Source organism: Varroa jacobsoni, unplaced genomic scaffold (genome assembly GCF_002532875.2).
Source record: "Varroa jacobsoni isolate VJ856 unplaced genomic scaffold, vjacob_1.0 scaffold_1196, whole genome shotgun sequence".
Taxonomy (NCBI): Eukaryota; Metazoa; Arthropoda; class Arachnida; order Mesostigmata; family Varroidae; genus Varroa; species Varroa jacobsoni.
The window spans coordinates 216,698-235,947 of record NW_019214098.1 but is presented as its reverse complement, the minus strand read 5'-3'; the positions used below and the strand labels follow the sequence as shown (position 1 = coordinate 235,947).

Genomic DNA, 19,250 nt, shown 5'->3' with positions numbered 1-19,250 from the left:
AGATAGTGGTGGTGCTACCGAGGTGAACTTTGGCATCTGCTAATTAATCCGTACGCGTCGCGTTGACTGACTCGTGCTTTCCCATGACGGGAGGCCCCAATGGAACCAAGCGCCTAGGAGCCACAAGCCGTCAACGAACTAACCTTGGCGGGTTTACTAACAAAGTGGCCCTATTACTCAGGCACCGATACTGGCTTGGTTCCCCGCTGACAGGTTAATGGTTCAACTAGTTGCTCACTGCGCTTCTCGTTTGCCGCCGTCGTCGCCGCTGCTGCGTCCTCCTCAGCGACCGTCACATGCACAATCGCCTTGAAAGTGAAAGCTAGGCGCAACAGTTAGAAGCTAGCCCCCCAGCACGGTTGGCTTGCAAAGTGGGGAACGTATTGGACAATAAACGACGTCCAAAGTAAAACATCTTGCCTTACCAACATGTCCACAGCGCTTCACGAAATGCTGAAGGCTGGAGTTTAGCGGTTAACGATACAGTCGCTCAATCAAAGGAGTCTCAGCTATATATTGATTGGATGCACGCACCATCAACATAAAGAGTCAGGGTAACTGGTTCATATTGTGCGTGGTCGTGGTGATTAAAATCGATATAATGAGAATAAGTAAGTTATCACAGGTGTGCCTGCATTGAGGAATGACACAGTTAGCCAAGGCAAAACAAATGTACAGAGGATTAATACAGTTAGTAGAAAATCCCTAGACGATATATATATATATATATATATATATATATATATATATTGTCTACGAATTTTAGGAAGCTCTGTGGACCTTTATTTTCTTTGAATGCTCGGTATTGTCGTCTCCGTGAATCTTTTCGAAGAACCTTGCCTGTCCTCCACTGTAAAATTACTAAGCGAGCCAGCTTCGTAATTAATTGTAAAATGTCATTTAACCAGTCGTATCGATTCAGTTTAAAGAATATGCACTTGTTAGGAAAGTCTTTGTTTACCTTTATTTGACTGGTCGATAACAAAAAGATGGACGTTTTTTGCGTTACCACCATGACGGTGGCCACTCTAACAGCGGAAGCAGCCACTTGCTAGTAAAGATGAGCAATGACAGCGATTGTTGCTATCAATCGAATGTGTAGCAAATTTGCGGTCTGCTATACATTCTGTGGATACCGCTTAGCCGAAAGATGGCGAGGCAATACGGGATGACGAAAGGAACTAGCACAAGGCTCGTTTGAAAACTTCTCTTTGTCCTCGAGACGGAGGGAGAGAGAACCACTTTGATCATACCAACAACTCACCAACCCATGGAAGAGTGGGACAGGCGCTACACTCACCGGAAGAACTAGCTCATCGTCTGGATAAGCAGAAGCTAAGATTTCGCCGGCGTCACTTCCGGTTTGGCCATCATCGCCATAATAGCATCAATAACAACAACAATGACAAGCAGGCGACATTGATGACATTGCTGTGTCGGCCGACGACGATGGCAAGTTGGCGGTTTTAAGTGGTCCGTCTGTGCCGTCCCGGCGCGCCTGCAAATCGACAAACGCTGAGTGGTTGTGGCAGCAAAAGCAATCATAGCTCCACAAAAGATGGTTATTATAACCTGCTGTTTGTCGGCCTCTAACCTAAGTTGCTTCTTTTTCTAGCCGCTTCTCAGTTTGTAGATAAGTCTCGTCCGTATTAGAGGTTGCAAACTGCTTTGGGCGCGAGCAAACGCAAAGTTGTTGTAGTCTGCCTGTGTCTGTTCATACTTTTGAATAATTTGGAGGAGAAAAGAGGAGTGGGCCGCCGGCGGTGACTGCTACAATGATAGCTGCGTCAATTCACAACAGCCTTGGTAGTGGCAGTAGAGAGGCAAAAAAGTGGCGCCACTCCAGCGGGACAAATCTTTTACATCCATCTCCGACGGAACCAAGACGCCAGAATGCTTGCTGTTATTGTCCGCCCGGACAACAGCAGTTACCATGACGACGATGAGTATGCAAATGAATATGAACCGCAGTGGTATCAGGGCAACTCTGTACGGCGCCGATGATTCCTCAACGGTACTGACGTCGCCTATGCTTTTTTCGCAAAATATGCCCAAGTTTCTTTAGAAGACTTCTGTTTTTCCAAGTTTTTTGATAGCCTTTCACCATTTATACTACACGCTGAAGAAAGATAAACGTCTTGTTCCTAGCTTATCAAGGTGACTTGCACCTTTCGCGCAAAAGGGATGAAGCGACGAAGGAAATGACGAGAAAGTGTGAAACAGCGAACGATGACCGCTTGAAGGAGTACGAGCAATGGGTAAAAGTGAACGCAGCGCACTGGCTCATGTATGCTTGGGCAGTCCTGGTCCGGATTCATCTTGCAAAATCTGCGGCGTCTTACCTTCGTTCCGTTCTCTCAAGCGTTTGAGGTTTCAATTCCTCTTTTTTTCTCTCTGCCCCAGTCTACCATCCGCACGCGGTGAAACTCGTCGTTTTCGTGGTTACTTTTCGTAAAAACTTATGATGATGTTGCCAATGGTCGGATTCATTTGCCTTCAGTCGAATCAAGAGCTCATGCTATAAATGCGCTACAAATTTCAATGTGTTTTGTCGAAGCAGGCACAAATAAACCTTCTAACCTTGAAAGTTTTTCTTTTTTTTTGCATTTGCAAGACAGCGAAATGCTGCTGACTAGCAAATTTGGTCAGATGGCGGGGGTCTTCCTCATGAAAGCTGAATCAACGGTGACGCGGAAGCATGGATATTGTGACCGTCCGTACTTGTTCCCTATTACAGTATGTTTGGTTTGTTCAAGATAATGGTGCGTGAATGGAGGTTGACTAGCTCCTTGAGTAACTCGAAGGCGATATGAGCTTAGAAAGTGGAGGAGATGAGAAGTAGTCGACGGCTGGCAGGCGGGAAGGTCACGGATGGATAGGTGACCAGAGGGAGAGCGCTAGGATAGACATGAACTGGTGCCTAGAGGCCTCTTCACTTCATCGCTCGGTTGAGGGGGGGAGGGGGGATTCGGCTGCCAGACGATAGGAGCGCTAAGAGACAACGGGCGATACCGGCCCGTAAAAAAGAGGCTCATAGTAGACAGTAGAGGGTGAAGCAAACTACCTGAATGGTAAAAAGGCCTCGTTCGAAAGCCTCATTGATCTACAAAACGAACAGAATTGGAAGAGAAAAGAAGGGCAACTGGGGGTATATTGAGTGCTGAGGCAAACTAAGGCTGGCTAAAAAGAAAATAAGGTAGACTGAGAGAATACATCCGAGAGAGCTCAAACGGCAAGGCAGGCAGATCGGATGTCTGGACAAATCGGGCCAACTACCACTATCGCGACCACGTTTACTGCTGGTGAGTCCAATTCGTAACACGAGAGGGCCATCACATAGGTCTGCGTACACATTACTCGTTAGCCTACGGGTCTCTTTTCTACGTCTCTCCCATCTCTGTTTCATGGACGTGTTACAGTCGCCTGACGCGGCACTATGCTACTATTGCTGACGTTACTGCCACTATCACTCCACGGGCGCTCTTAGCCCGCGTGGGGAAACGATTATCTCTGAGAAACTATGGTACGTAGCACACTAGGCAGCAGACGAAGGCTAAGCAGAAAACAAACGAGCGCAGGAATCAATGAGCGAAGCGACACCAGATGCAATAATATAGGTGTTGTTTGGTTCCATACGACCACCGTACTTTGTTAACACACAGCCTAAGGACCATGCCGTCGGCGACAACGCCAGGAACAACGACGACAACAACAAACGTAAAGCAGCGGTAACGGTGAAAAGGTTTCCTGGACTACCTCTTGATTGGGCTTGTTTTTGGCATTTTTATTGATAGCCACCAGTAAAGATCGTTGCAGTAAGCACAGCGCCTAATCATCGAACAGTGGTGCAAGTTTTGTAGATGTAACGCCGGTCAAGTACGTGCAGCAGTTACCACAATGCAAAACTAAGAAAATCGAAGAGGCCACGTATACACGTGTACAGTGCTGATACTGCTGCCAAGGCTATGTAAGTACCGCATTTTGAGAACGTTGGTGCTTCTGGCTGGCCAGACAAGAAAAAAGCAGCAGTGAATGACGAGGGGCACTCATATGGCCCCAGATGGCTACTGAATAACCCAAGCGACTTTTTCATCGTCATGGTGGGAGTGGAGAACGCCCAAATTACCTTATCGATAAGTTTGTAAAGTGCCTCAATGTTGAACATGTGCAGGCTTTTTCTCTGCGTGTCTGGCCATCTTCTTATCGTGACAATAACCGGAACACTGTCGAAGAATTAGGTAGGGCTTTCCGTCCTAGGCAGAGTTAATGTCATTATTGCTCATTTAACGGATGTGCATAGAAGCTTTTTTCTGTTACCTGTTATCTAAGCTGCTAATTTATTTTCGTCATGCTTTCAATAGAGCTACTCGTATGCTTATACAAAATGCATCCATTTACAAAATAATAAGCACGAGTGTCTCTCGGATCTACATGACCAAATTTTATACTTTTATCTTCTGAAAGCTGCAAATGATCAAAACCATTGTGAACCATATACATAAACTTTATCAACATACATGTACAGGTATGTATCTTGGCATTGTTTTTACACAAGTATGCATTGAATAAAAAAATAAGGCACATGACACTGTAACAGGCACTATATATATATATGAGTCGAGGTTAGATATGGGACATATCCCGCCTAGGTGTGGGGTGTGATTCGTTTTGTACAGGCGCTCTAGATGCAAAAATATAGAATTTCAGGCAATGGTTATAGTAGTGGTGGCAGAACGGTTGCTAGTTGTTTTCGAACACTATCGGTCTATGCATGTAACATATGCGTGAATAGTCACTAATGGGTGCTATTCTTAAAGCGTTTACGGACAAATGCAGGAGCAATAGACGAATATGTGTGGGTGGATGTGTGCAAATGTGCTACAATTGAACATAAGCTCAGTCGGTGATCGCTCTACTTTTGTGGGCCCTTGTATGTCTGCTTACGCGAAAGGTAATGGCGTTTTTGGGTGTGCATTGACGAATGTGGGCTTCGTACTAAACGCATGTGGGCATTGTTGTGCGGCTACGTTCGCAGAAAGATGCTTTTGTCAGAATCGGCCTGTATCCTGTTGGCGTTCCTCAGGGATTTTTCCGGGGGCCCCGCAAAACGTCGAGTAGAAGCCACCTAGACCGCATGTCATCTTCATCACTAGTGTTAATATGGACAACTCAGCCAACGTTTGCCTATACTCCGGGTATATGTAACTTCGCTGTCTCATCCGATTTATGCATAAATTTCTCCGACAAACAAATCTCTCACCTAGTTGCTCACAATGTAAAAATATACCTGCCTTTGTAGCTCTCCATCGTTTAGCACGTTGATGGGGTTCGATGGCTGAAGCTAGTTGCGATCGACGGCAGCCATCTGTATCTGTTTATAGTCTTCCCAACTGTCGCTTTGTTTGAGCTGTGATTTCTAGTTATCACATTGAATTGTTTATCCTCACGCAGATGGTTCGAAATATGTGATAAAGGCGCATCTTGTCTGGACGAGTTGTCATTACGCGCCAAGTCGTATGCGGGGTAAAACATTTGAATATTCGGACTCAATCCAGGTGTCTTCCCATACATGAAGACCCCCGAAAACACGGTCTTCACGCTGCTCAGAAGTCACCTATGTTTCAAAAGGGAGTTTGTTTAGCCAAAATAGACGTTTTGTTAGACAGAGACAGATTAGTACCAGCTTAGACAAGTACAATTTATTATATATATATATGAAGCCAAAATTGGGTCATTACCGAAAATTTGATGGAAAGCATTTGCTGTTTGGATCCTCGCTTATAGACTATACAGAGAAAAAGCTGTTTTTTTACTCAATCTTTCATAGGATTAAATTGTTTTTAGAACGTGCACCACATTATACCTTACAGAGATGTACGCGGATACCCACCTCGACAGAGCATGCAGATTGATATGCGCTGTCTAGTTTGCTTCAACCCAGTAACACCCACCTACTGGTCCATGTGATTCGCGTTCTATTTCAAGTTTACATGTAGTTCACATGCAGTTTTCAAGTACCTTGTAGGGACCGGGTCTATCTTGCTGTTTGGGACCCTTGTTAGTCTGGTTGGCGAGTACCCCGTAGGGATAGGACGCCCCCGTCGCTGTTGTCGTTTCTACGACGCTGGTTCTGATGCGTACGCAGTGGATTGGTCACGTGCGTGCCTTCAGATAAATGGCGCACTTTGTCTTGCTTTTGCCATAACCCCCTAGTCGCACTTTTTCGTGTGCCTGTGTCCCCCAACTCCAGTGGACAGCAGCGTTCCAAGTAACCTGGGTCCTCAGCAAAAAAGTAACAAAAGCCAATAATAAAAATAACGACGACCACAGTTAGACTTCTTTTGGACCTTCCAACAATAAGTGGTAAATCTTCCCAGAAACAACTACAAGCAATCAAATTAATAACGAACGCGGCAACAACAAACTATAAAGCCATAATGGTCTTATATAGCTATGAGTGTAATAACGTAACATTCATATAATTGAAGCAATGACAAAGAAAACCACTTTTTCTACGCAACACTGTAACACTTAATATAAATTCTTGGTATTCTGGACCTAGGGCACTTTAGTTAATAGCGAAATTTCAATGTGGTAGTGCTACAAATTTAAATACTAGAAAAGTGGTATACAGATAATTAGTTAACAAGTTGGCACAAAGGGCAGCGGCCTTAAGGCAAACACCATGCGAGTGCTTGCCGGACTCATCAGTGCATAACTGATAACCCGCATAATGCAGTAATAATTATACTGCACTCACTGTTGAAGGAGAGCTTTTCCATTGTAGTCCAAGTTATCTGTGTAAGGCAAGTGTCTAAAGAGGTGAGGTGGCAAAACGCGATTTGTTCACTCAGCTCTCTTTAAGCATAAGATAGCCGTTTTTGCCTAATAAACCTTAATAATCGGTACCTTGACGGCAAATTTAAAATCACCCGAGTATTATTTAGCTATATTTTAGGGGCATGCCTCGGCTATCCCTGCTAACTTGCTTCTTATTACCTGTAACTTACGGCTCTTTCTCTAATATCTTACATGCTTAAAAGTATCTAATCATGAGAGGTATTATTTCAATTCATTTGAATTGGAATGGCTGAGTTTAATCAGTAAACAATTGTTGCAGTAGATGCTGTTCTACCTAGTCTTAGCGTGTGTTAACCGTGTAGTGATATGTGCCACAAGTGGCGCTCATCTTTCAAATCATTTTTCGAAACAAACCATAATTTGAGCCCTTTGAAAAGAGCGCTTTGGAGAAAAGCATAGGCGCAGAGTTTTCAAACAATATACGGCTCTCCTGCATCTGGGCAAGACAGGGGCTGAAAGGGCAGAGGTAGCTGCGTTTTGAATTGTTAGGAATTGAGAGCTCACTGAACGAGATAGGATAAGATGGTAGGTGGAAAAAAATTCTTCCATATTGAGGGGTATGGTGACGGTACGGGTGGAGTGAGCTGATTTCTTGAGGAGCTCCAGAGGCAGCGGCAGCACCAACGAACAGCAAAGAGCCTGAAAGCCAAAATATGGGCAGAAGGTCGCTTGAAATTTTCTGTTTGCTTCACGTACCCGTCTAGTTCGTTCCATCTCATCGCTTGTCTCTTTCTCTCTCTCTCTCTCTCTCTCTCTCACTGTCTCTCTCTCTCGCTTTCTTTAAAGAAGGAATGTATGCCAAGGAGCTGACGTAGATTCCGAACCATTTGGTTTCTTCGCCTGTCCTTTTTCCGAATCAGCATTTCACTAGAGGTGGCAAACGCCACTGGCTCGTTCTTAGTCCTACGATGTGCTATGCCATACTTGTAGGCGTCTAGGGTTTCAAACGAGTCTCTTTAGTTCTCCTCGTACTTCAGCTCTTCGATTCGGCTACAATGGGCTAAAGCGCAAGGTTGAATAACAATGATAGGAGCATTGATTCCATGCCAACGCTGTACAGCGCAAATTATTTCTTCTAGGGCATGTCCTGGGCATGCGTTCACGATACCCATACACGTTTTGACAACAGATATATATATATATATTCTGTTCAAATATTTTTCATTTTTTTTTACACCTTTGGTTATTTCTGTTGTATGAATAGGTTCCCGGAATCATCTTTTAACATCAAGGTAGAACATCAAAGACGTGCCCTAATTAAAAGATTTAGAAATAGAAGATTGGATCTTGCTGGACTTATCTCGAGCTTCTCCAACAGACGCATCAAGCAGCAGGCCCATAACCAGATGCCATAATAACCATTTGTCAAGGTTGACATGATTGCCCAACATGATTACAACGCTGACAGTGACGGCGATATGTTCGGGTTACCATGGCAACACATCCAAAAAGATGCGCATTAGTTGCCGTGACCGTACCACTGACTTTTACACTTTGGTGAGGAGATTGTGGCGGTAATGGTGGTTACCGTAACAGTTGTGGGTTCTAACAACTGGCACAAGGGCATTTTCATTCATGCAATTATCGTATTTGCCATTATCTGAACGATGATTAAAGTGATGACTTCAAGTAATGTATGAACTTCCTTAGAAAATCAAAATGGAGGTCATAACTAAGCCTTGGATAAATGGCCTACATGACACACTTATACATACCTGCACAAATATATCTGCCCATAATAAACATAGACGCGTGTGTCTTTAGAAGGATTTGGCTCAAAAATGTGCTGGCCATTTGATGTTAAAAAGAAATTTCTCTGGAACCAGAGTCGGGTAGCAAGCAGTTGTATGAACAACCAAACGGACACTGGCACTTACTGGGCTATATTTACTTGCAAAAAAGTGCCAAATCTCTTATGTATTGCCCATGCCTGCACTGTCGATGCGAAAATCATCATCTCAGGTTTTCCTGGTTCTATTTTTATTTACTGGCCCTGGCTAGTTCAAGGACTCGTTTGATCTTTTAGCACTCCACTCTTGCATCTCGCAACACATAAATACTCCTATAATAAATCCTATACTCCCGTCAGTGCCCACACAAACGTGAATTTCTTTACGCACTGTTTTTGCCTGCATGGAATAGGACAAGAAGCGATGACGGGGCTAAAATTAAGGGTCCTGAATCGTCCTTGAGAAAATGTACACCTTCCAAAAAAGGAGATACAAACAGAAGAAAGAACGTAGGCCCGCTTACTGCCTAGAAGAAGTACAAGGCCGTTGGAGGAAGCAGCAATGGCGACAAAAGCCTTGAGAAAAGAAAGGGCTTGGAAAGGGCCTGACTCCCTTTTTTGTTTCAGATTACGATAGTAATGGTAACGATGACGGCAATGGTGCGTCGAGACCATAACTATCCAATCCGGCGAAACGCAAGGTGACACAGCAGCGGGACACGGTAACGCGAGCTGAGTCACGCAATCGCCTGACCTTTTCCTTTCTTTCTCACATTATTGTGACCTGTGAGTTTTTAGGTTGTCGCGTCCCGCATCGGTAAGCCTACGAATAAAGTTACAAGTTACCATAGTAGGATGAATAAAAATGACACCTCTTATACCACGGGCGATTCGATGCAGGAATGCTAACTAATTGATTTCTCAATGCATGCTCACCGTGCAAATCTTACAATTTTTCGCGTTCTATGTGATCTTCGCTTTCGCATCGTCTACGCACGGTTCTTTGCTTCTCCTTCCCCACTCAATGTACGTCACTTCCATGTCTCGCAGCGAACTAAGTAGGCAAGACGGCTTCCCAGATATTTTGGTAGGGAGCATAGAACCATAGCAGAAACGAGAAAAATGACGATAGGCAAAGTCTAGTGAGAAACGATAAGAACAGTGGCTGTTCTGATCATCGCTTAGAAGTTTTGGAGAAGGCGTAGACAGCAGCAATGGGATTGACGGGTACAATGCCTGGCCGCAGTCGCTCAACGGAGTAGCTTCCATCGCTACTGTTATTGCTATTGGCAAGCGAGAAGTATGTCGTAAATTTCATCTGCTCTTTCCGAAACCAGTTGTCAATGGAAAAAGTTTCGTTTTTGTCTACCGGAAATGGATATTATCCGACTGAGAAGTAACGAGAGAGAAAAAGAGCCAGAGAGAGGGGTGCATTTGGAGACGGAAGGTGATAAAGAAAGGATTGTGAAAATATGCAAAAAAAAAAAGAGGAGCCAAACTACTAGGAGGATCCGATATGGCCAGGATAGACAAGGAGCCAAAGGAAGACTTTACTATAGCTACATTCTGTTAAAAATCAAGAATTGTCTATAACGATGACAGTAACGTAGTTGTTGAAAATAACTACTGCTGAAAGGAGGCGGATACAGCAGGTATAAGGTCCGTAAACAAACTGGACCAGATAGGAGACAGAGGAAAATTACAAATGAACCTTAAAAAAGCCTCGAAAAACGTCGATATGGGCGTTAACGCCCGATATAGGTACTCGTAGCAAGAGATGTGGGTACTTGTCAGACAAACAACAGCAAAAGCAAGAAATTAGCGATGATGATTTCTCATATTGAGTGATAATATTATGCTGGTCCTAAAAATATGATGAGTCTGCAAGCATCAACTCTGGATAGGTTGGCTATGTGACGACTAAACGACGTTACTGCAACACAGAACAACTCAAAGTTACCGAAATGAAGATGGCGCTTTCTATATAAATACAATTAACTCTGTTTGCTATGGGTTTAGTTAGGCCGAACTGAGAGATATGGCATATATGGCACAGAAATGCTTTGACTGTAATCGACCTGAGTGCTGCATCCACGCCATTTTCCAATCAGTATTTCCCATGACTTCTTTCGTAACCACATTCGTTTGCTCTTATGATAGGTATAATAGAATGTGCTTGCTGTAACGTAAAGGAATGTAGGTTAATGGGTTGGTATCTATGGATGGAAAATGTGTCCATCCAATAGGAAGAATAGGCAAGAGATCGAGGCTGTCCTAGGCGGAGGGCGAGGAGAAGCAGGCTGATGCCCAGTGCTAGCCAAACACGTTACCGTACCATCTCTTATGCCGTGCTGGGTGCATGATCTGCATATCAAAACGGGCATGGAGACCTCGTCTGCGCTTCGCGCTTGAGTCGTTCATGTGACGGCCTTCTCCTACGTTGTTTGCCGCTTCCGTCGTACCGCTAACAGAATCTGTAGTCATAGCAGCAGCAGCAACGTCAGCAATAGCAGCACTGGCGGCTGAGCCTGCGATATGATGGTGGTTTCTTGGTCGTCGTCTGGATATCAGACTCTCAAGTACAGGGGAATAGAACAACCGACGCAGTCAGCACAAGCCTAAACCCTGATGAGGCAGCACGTGCCAGTTCGCTATGCTACTCGGTACCAAGAAGAACGTAGTGGTCACCAAACCACAACGACTTCTGGTCTTCGTCTCCTTTCCTCATTTTCACCCTTTGCGTAATAAGGGCTGTGTTAAGAACGCGTGCAAAAGACGCAAGAGGGAACCAAGGAATGAAGCAAGGCAGTCAAACTGTAAAGGAAAAGCGGCATCAGTGGCCGAAACGACGCCTGTTCCTTTATTCGCCCACTATGCGCTCACCAGCGAGCGTATTTTTTGGCGACAACTTATCAGGGCTTTTTGTCGGGGCATCGTGTCCGATATTGGCGGACGTATGTGACGAAAATTCAACCACTAATACTGCTTCCACTATCATTGAAGATGACGGCCTGGCGTCGCTCCAAATATACGACACGCGGTAGCGAAGGTGGTGGCAGTGCCGATGACTACGGCGACATCACGCGTCACCGGAGAAGATTGAGAAGAAGAGATCAAGCAATAACGTAACAGTAGATAGTCGACCACGACTGCGTGGCTTGTGTCGAGTAAACCCAAAGTGCGTACCGACCTCGCTGTGCTTCTAAGGGGATATAGGCCAATAGGTCGTGGTCGAAGCTTTAAATTGCTCGTAAGCCCTTCACTACCTCTAGTGCTGGCCTTGCTACCATCACCAGCACCACTACCACTCATTGGGATATATTACTTACTGGCTAAAGAACACAGGCACTATACATAGATACACACACATCACGTACTACATGTAAATGAACTGGAACGAATATACTACATTCTGCTTGTCCTTTTTGTCCCCGTCATTGTCGTTGTTGTGGTTGTCTTCGCTTCTTTTATATGAGAATCCAACTTACCTCTATGAAGCTATGAAGACAGTCATGAAACTTAGAACCCAACTGTAATTTGTGGCCCTCACACAAGGGTTGCAAATTATAGTTGGGCATCGACGAAACAATGAGGGTACACGATGATGTGGAGAAATAGGGCAAGCTTGTACGGGCTGATGGGTCGAGCAAAATACGTCAGCTTCGTATCTGCGTACTGCCCGACATAATGGTGAGGGATGCGTAGGTTGAGTAGTTGGAGCTAGTTGAAAGAATGAGGCAAAGCACGGCATTCACTGGAGGAGCAAGCAGGAATATTGGGCTCCAAACTTGGCCCAGGGGGAGGGGGTGTAAGAAGGCAAATATTCAGACTGTACTCTTGCTGCTCGCTGATACGAGGGAACAGGCATAGCCTCTCTGCAATGGTAGTGGCTGGCGTTACCGCCAACACAACGAACGCGTCATGCCCTTTGTCGACTCCCCGGCTGGAAAGAAAAGATTTTAAGCTGATTCGTCTGCCGCCCGCTTGACTGCCGTTGCCAGATAGACGATGACCCAAAGTTTTCTCTTTTGTAGTCCCAGAATTCAATTACCCACTCCTTTAAAAATAAGAAGAGAATGACGCATTCATATCTACCTGTCTTTTTGTGTATGTGTGTGTATATGTGTCAGTGTAAGTGCCTGCCTGCTGATTAGCTCGGTTCGTTCTTAACCTAGCCCCGGATACGTTAGAACAGTGCACATCGTATCTTCGATCATACACCTGCAATACTCAATACATTACAAGACAGTTGTTCAGCGATATATTAAACGTACTTGCTAAAAGTGATAGCTTAGTTCACGTAATTACGTCATATGGTTGTTCAAACAACGGACGCACGTTAAAGGAGTGTTTGTTTCTATGTCTGTCCTTCAATCTGGCTGACTCGTTCTTCGTAACACTTTGTCGCTAAAGGACTACCGAGGCTAAAGGCGAGCCGTTTAAGCGGCGATGCGCTTCGTCTCTTTGTAGGACAGCGTCTGGACTGCTTTCATCGGAACGCATCGAAGTGGAAGATTTCCGCTAGCGTCAGCGCAAAATTGAAGTGGAAGAACGGCAGGCTGATGGGAGCTAGAAGCTATTGAGAGTTAAAGGGATACCCGCTGTGTGAAGCATATGAGTCGGTAGTGATAAATAAGAATACATAGCTTTTAGAATTGCCGTACCGCTTTGACGGGCTGAAGGGCAGGCAAGTGGTTGCACGGCTACATTACTCTACACGAGTGGCACAGATAGTGCGCATGGCGAAAGCCAGTGCCCCATGCTGTTACCTGCAGTTCGTTTGCCTTTAGTTAGCTTAGCTTTTTTGTCTGTTGTCTGCCGTACGGTCGTCGTATAGTTGGCAGAGCTCGCAGAAGCGGCACTGAAATTTGCATGATCTCTTCGTCGTCCTTCTAGGAGTCACCCGAGCCGATTCCTCGGAGACCTTGTGCTCGCCCGTTTCCTACGCTCCGTTCAACTCCGGTCCATTCAATCCCTCAAAAAAAAGGTCAGTTTGAATGCACCTTCAGAAAGGGAAGCGAGGAGCTGGGAAAAAAGAAGAGGTTTTTGAAGGTGGCCGGAAATTCGCCCTTGATTTGACTAGGAAAATAGCAAGGAGAAGAGACAGCAGCATGAGCCGCGACGGTAACGACAGAAGCAGAAGTAATAACAAAAGTTGCTCGACCGAGCAGACTGTTGCCCCGTATATTTTACAAGTCTGCTTCTCTGTTAGCGGCAGGCGAATTCGTATATCCATATGAGAAAAAGATGGTTACAGAGGCTGACTGGTGAGAAGTATCGTATTCCTTTGAGCTATTTATTTTCCTCGGAAAATTCCTTCTTGCCTCTGTTTACAGCAGAGCTAGCGGTGTCTGATGATGTAGATGGTGATCTTGTTTGGTCAGTTCGGGCGGGTGGCAACTGGACCGAAGAGCGCTTCGTAGCGAAAAACGGTTTGTTGTACTATTAAAAATTACATATAAAAAAAAGTACATAGTTATTAGAAGAAAAGTCACGGGGAACAGTGACGAATTAGAAGAGATGTCAATCACTCAGACGGCAGAAAAGCTGAATTTAAATCTGGCCATAGACAAAAAGCCGCTCTACCAACGATGGGATTTCACTCTATTTCTCTATACGAACGCAGTTTTCCAGAGGTTGCATCAGATACTATGAGACAGCTCTCTCAGGAAGCATCAATGGTGTGTATACCAGTTGTAAAAATCCGAACTCGAATCTGCTAACATTGTTATAACGCATAGCCTTGGCTTGATAGAAAGATCGATCAGCTTCGATTTGTCCGTACTGCTAGATAAGTCGGAACAGAGTAAAATGGTAAATAGTAGGGATTGCTCATTCAGCTTTTTTGTTTCATAGAAGTCTGCGTAGTTCGCAATATATTGATCTAAAAGTCTATTAGGCTAACATGCGCTATGAAAGTAAACACGCAGTGGTACAGTTGAACCATTGGCAATAGCACTCTTAGTGACTTTTCTAAATCGAAGCATGTCTATTTGATTAACTTCATATGCTCTAACTCTGTCTATATGATGAATATATGCTTAAACTGTAACACGTCGTCCTACGTGTCTAGGCCAATTACGCGAGTTTAGACACTTTGAGGCTTCAGCTATAGCAAAAAAAATCCATGTTTGAAGCTCCTAATTTTCCGCAAGTTAGCACGTGGCACACAAAAGTGTCGTCGTCGTCTCCTTTAGCTATCATTCTCATAGTAATGCTTACAGGTGAATGTCGTATCATGAAGTGATCTAGCTAGCATTTCTGACTTGAAGTGAAAACGGCATTCCATCGGGACACTAATGAGTGCAAACGAGCATTTCCGAGTCTCCGTCGCCGGCGCCGTATTCACATGGAGAAAGGCAGGAGTAGTGGGGCTGGGGGAAGGGAGGTAGGAGGGGGCCGAAGCAGCGCTGCCGTAACCAGTCAAAATGAGTACAATGCAAGCACTTCTGAGTCGCAGTTACTGCCGCCCTTCGTCTTTTGGCATCTCTTTTCTCTGCTTGCCAGAGTTTCCGCGCCGTTGAGCGAAGTGGGTGCTGTAGGTGACTCTAAGTCGCGTCAAGGACTGTCCCAGCAGCTGGTTGCGCCCCGCTTCAGCCAAAGCAAACCCCATTCCTGAATCCTCACGGGACGTGCACACACGGATGTCTCTACTCCGCAAGTCTGCTGCTTCGCATCCGAAACGTGAGAGTCCCCAGGGAGTGGTGTCATCCTCCGGTCGTACAGTGTCCTGGTCGTTCGGTTGCCCGACGTGGCGTTGGTGCCAAAAGGGTAGGGGGTGAAGGCGAAACACAATTTCGACTGCTGGAAGTGAGTTCTCAGCAAATTAGAGTAGCAGTACATAGAGGTCGCAAATGGTGAGATTCCCTACTGATGTCGACGGTTTGCAACAGTGGCCAGGCCAGTCATGAACTGAAGAAAAACGGGCACCGCTGTTAAGCGCAACTGTGGAGAAATCAGCTGTCTTTTATCGTCTCCCCCTTAGCCATCCTTCTTTCCTTCCTCAAGACCGAGAACTCGGCAACGACCTTGTCTACAACAAGTTCAATGCTTGGTTTAGGTTGGCGAGGAGATCCGCGCGCCCTATCGCTCCCTCGGTTACGGCCACAGCTCATACCCATCGCTAGGCCTTTATATCCGTCACAACTTCTCAACGCTTACTGCGTTCTTTCTCTCACTGTACTTGCCGCTTTCTCAGCGCTATATCACTAGACAACGCTTGAACTCGGGTCCACTGTTGCAATTCACTATTCGTACTACGACAAGGAGACCGCACGCTTGCCCGCGCTGTGCTGTCTCTACAACTCATCGCCTGAGTGAAATTGTCCGCACACAGGGTTGAATAAGGGCGTAGACGACCGGCAACGAGATGTTAGTGCCACAGAACTGCTGCGAGTTTTCTGGCCATCTTTTCCTAGCCCACTCTTACTCTCAGGGTAGCGAGTGAATTAAAAATTACCGTCTGCAACAGAGTGGATAACAGCACGGACTCCCACGCCTGCGTATGGTATCATCATAAAAACAGTAGTTGTAGCTGTTACTATGCATATGGAGAATAGGATTTTTTGGCTCATATACATGCTATCGGGTTTCATCGAGGTAAGCGGGCCAGGCCAGGTTGAAAGTTTTGAAAATTTCTAGAAGTGTCGAAATGCACGTGTAAGAAAACGTAGTTATATGTTAGCGGGCGACATATTTTATTTACACATCCTAGCGCTTCGTGGCTTTAACAAGGCTGGCAGCTGTGAAAAAAGGGTAATGACGTTTACATGAGTCATAATTAGGGACTAATATACATTGACGCCAATTTAAGGTCTATAGTGGCTGCTTAAATGGATTGCGCACAACTAAATGTAGAACCATTGCTGCTGCTATAAGTTACTCTAATTGTTACGACGTTAACAGAGATGTATGGCCTCTTGGCCTCAAAATTATTTTTGTTATACTTGGTATGAAGAGCAAAGGAGGATGATCGGCCGTTGTCATAGAAAACAAAACCTGTTTTATTGGCTTCAGATAAGAAAATTAAACTGTTGGCTGAAACAATACGTTTGTGCAAATAAGGACACGTCAATGCAGAGCCACCTTGATCACTACCCCATATTGGTCTTAGTGTAAATTCCTTAAAAATTCTTATTTCGTTATAGGCACAGGTGAGAGATACATGAGTAGGCCGTCGTTTACCACGATTAGCAATGTTCTTTTAAAAGCTCGACTATTGTACGCTATCACTGAAGCAAGAGTTACGGTCTAACTGACAAAAATTTCAACATAGCTTATAGCCAGTATGCTAAAACTATGATCATTGCTGATCATTTGCTACGAGAGCGAGCAAATAGCACGAAATTGATACCAGGAATAATAAAAATGAAAAAACTACCTAAAAGATTTAACTGAATTTGCTTGTAAATTTGAATTTGAAAGACAGCCATTCCAAAGACGTTGGAAACACTAAGTCGTGAAAGCAAAGTGGACAACGAAGAATGATACGACATTATATAACTTATAGTCCCTGGCAGTCATTGTACGACTGCCATTATGCGACCCTAAGTCTATTGAGATTCGAAGTGAGATGAAGTTCGTTTTACTGCTGATCGGTCCATCGGGCTGAAACAACGAATTGCGTCAACCTATCAGGCTAATTTTTTTGCCATCGAAAATTACTAGCGAAAGTATCACAACCCTTCATATAAGACAGGTTATTGGAAACCTATTTAAAGACCTCTATTTCTGCCTCTTCTATTCTGTAAGCCCCTGTTTTTTGTCCTCGTTTTTTTATTTCGTCGGCGCATCGGGACTGACAATAGGGCGGGCTTTAATTAAAGTCAATTTTTATGTTTAACATGTTCTAGGTCAGATATTTTCAACTAACTCATCCCATAGCCTATGACGCCTCTCTGACCTTAGTTTTTTCAACTATGAGATTAACATTTTTATCACTGGATGCACAGCTTTGCTCAATGAGGGGCTCAATAGGTACTCGAACACATTAAATTGCCGACAGCGCTGTTTCTAGCGTTGGCTAGCTGGTGACCCGGTAAAAACAAGTTGAATAACATGTCAGTCGAACGATATGATCAAAACTGGGATTTCCTGTCTCATGACACGCCATCTTAGATGATATGTCGCTTATTTGTAATCACTCGCTAGAGAGCATACGGGGCTAATTCTATGCCATCCATACGCAAAAATATTCAATCAGCACCGTTTATTTTACAAGACCCTAATTTCACTTCTCCTATTTTTTTTTTTATACATAATGAGTTTAGTTCTCCTGGCGCGCGATCGTCGTTATTATTTTCGGTGTATTTGTTATTCTATATCATTTGGCTGAACGTGATTTATTAGCAACTGATAACATTGTGGCTATGCCACTAGTCGCATAATCCAGCAAAGGATAAGATAAGGAGTGTAGAACAAGATCCTAAGACAAGCACTGGACGTGCTCCAATAAAATATTAGTCCATTCCCATGTGTACCCCTTTGTATGTTAGACTTCATACCTTATAAAGCTGCGGCCCAGCATGATATGAAAGTATAAGTTGGCGGTTGCCGTAACTGAGAACTATGTATGGAAGCTAGGTTCGTGTTCTCTCTGGAGGTGAGTCGGAAAAATGCTGTCAAGTGACCACGATAGACAAACACCATCAGGTCAGGTCTTCTTGGTAGGTGCACGCTAGTCGCGATGCCCTCTCCGCTTTTCTGTGACAGCACACATGATTAATTACTTGGCTCATCTGTTGATTCTTTGCAATGGGCAAGGTTGGCAAGAGAGACAGCGAGACTGAAACAGAGCACGTGAGAGAGTAAAAGAGAGCACGCCTTACAGACGATCAGCCAAGTAGTAGTACAGGTTCTAACTCGCCTTAACTGACAGAAATGCGCGTCGGAATCCAACGAAGCGGCACGCTTCGTAGCCTTAAAATGCTGGTGGAGAGCATAACCAGGACAATCAACAGCGCAAAAGGCTGGAGTAGATTAGTCAGGAATACACAGTCGCGTGGATGAGACTGCCGGCCGCTGAATACCCCATGGGACCGTTGAAGTTACTACGAACATGAGGTGGAGTTAGTCGGTTAGGTTTCGTGCTAGAAATAGAAGTCCCAGCCACTATCAGTAGTCGCTATTGCCGCCGGACTCGCGCACTCTGTATATACAAAAGAGTAAACGACGTCAAGGGACCTCTGATAAGGAAACCGCGACAAAAATATAATTTTCTTTTTGAAAAAGTGAGCAAGATTTCGAGAACAATTAGGGATACCTTTAAATATTTGGGTGCTTTGTGCAGGCGGCAGATTCTTTTTATAAATAAAAGGTAATTAAACTTAACTCTATTAAAATCGAGTTAATACAAGAAATAAACTTTTAGATGAGAGAGCAATTAAGCGAAAAAAAAAAAAAAAAAAAAAACTATCATACTTCTCAACAATTAAGCTCATGAAAACGCGTTTTTCAAGAAATCAACATTTTTTGTAATTCTATGATATGTGATTAGTGATCAGCCATAACTAAACAATCGAACAATTTGATTCTTTAGCCGAGATGAGAAATTAGCGCCCATAATAGAAACGCCTATAATCAACGGAAAACGAAAAAAGTTTCTAATATGGCGACCATCGTCGCATAGCAGCAAAATAGTTAGGGAAGCTTGAGACTGAAG

At 44.4% G+C, this 19,250-nt stretch overlaps 3 protein-coding genes across 6 annotated transcripts in view; 2 read left to right on the top strand and 1 right to left on the bottom strand.

Annotated features, from left to right (window-relative positions):
* Positions 1-19,250, top strand: part of LOC111267519 (uncharacterized) — a 265,929-nt gene that overhangs the window by 30,018 nt on the left and 216,661 nt on the right. The window contains exon 1 of one of the 3 annotated variants that reach the window (XM_022845797.2): positions 3,149-4,238. The exons of the other annotated variants lie outside the window; for them this stretch is intronic. The gene's annotated coding sequence lies outside the window, so the exon portion shown is untranslated. Of the gene's footprint in view, positions 1-3,148; positions 4,239-19,250 lie in introns of those variants that run through there. 3 annotated transcript variants of the gene reach the window in all.
* LOC147752523 (uncharacterized) overlaps positions 1-19,250 on the top strand; it is a 53,672-nt gene that overhangs the window by 1,144 nt on the left and 33,278 nt on the right. The gene's annotated exons all lie outside the window — the stretch shown is intronic.
* LOC111267522 (uncharacterized) overlaps positions 1-19,250 on the bottom strand; it is a 68,779-nt gene that overhangs the window by 44,897 nt on the left and 4,632 nt on the right. For both annotated transcript variants that reach the window (XM_086971354.1, XM_086971355.1), the window contains exon 2: positions 5,292-6,273. The gene's annotated coding sequence lies outside the window, so the exon portion shown is untranslated. The remainder of the gene's footprint in view (positions 1-5,291; positions 6,274-19,250) is intronic.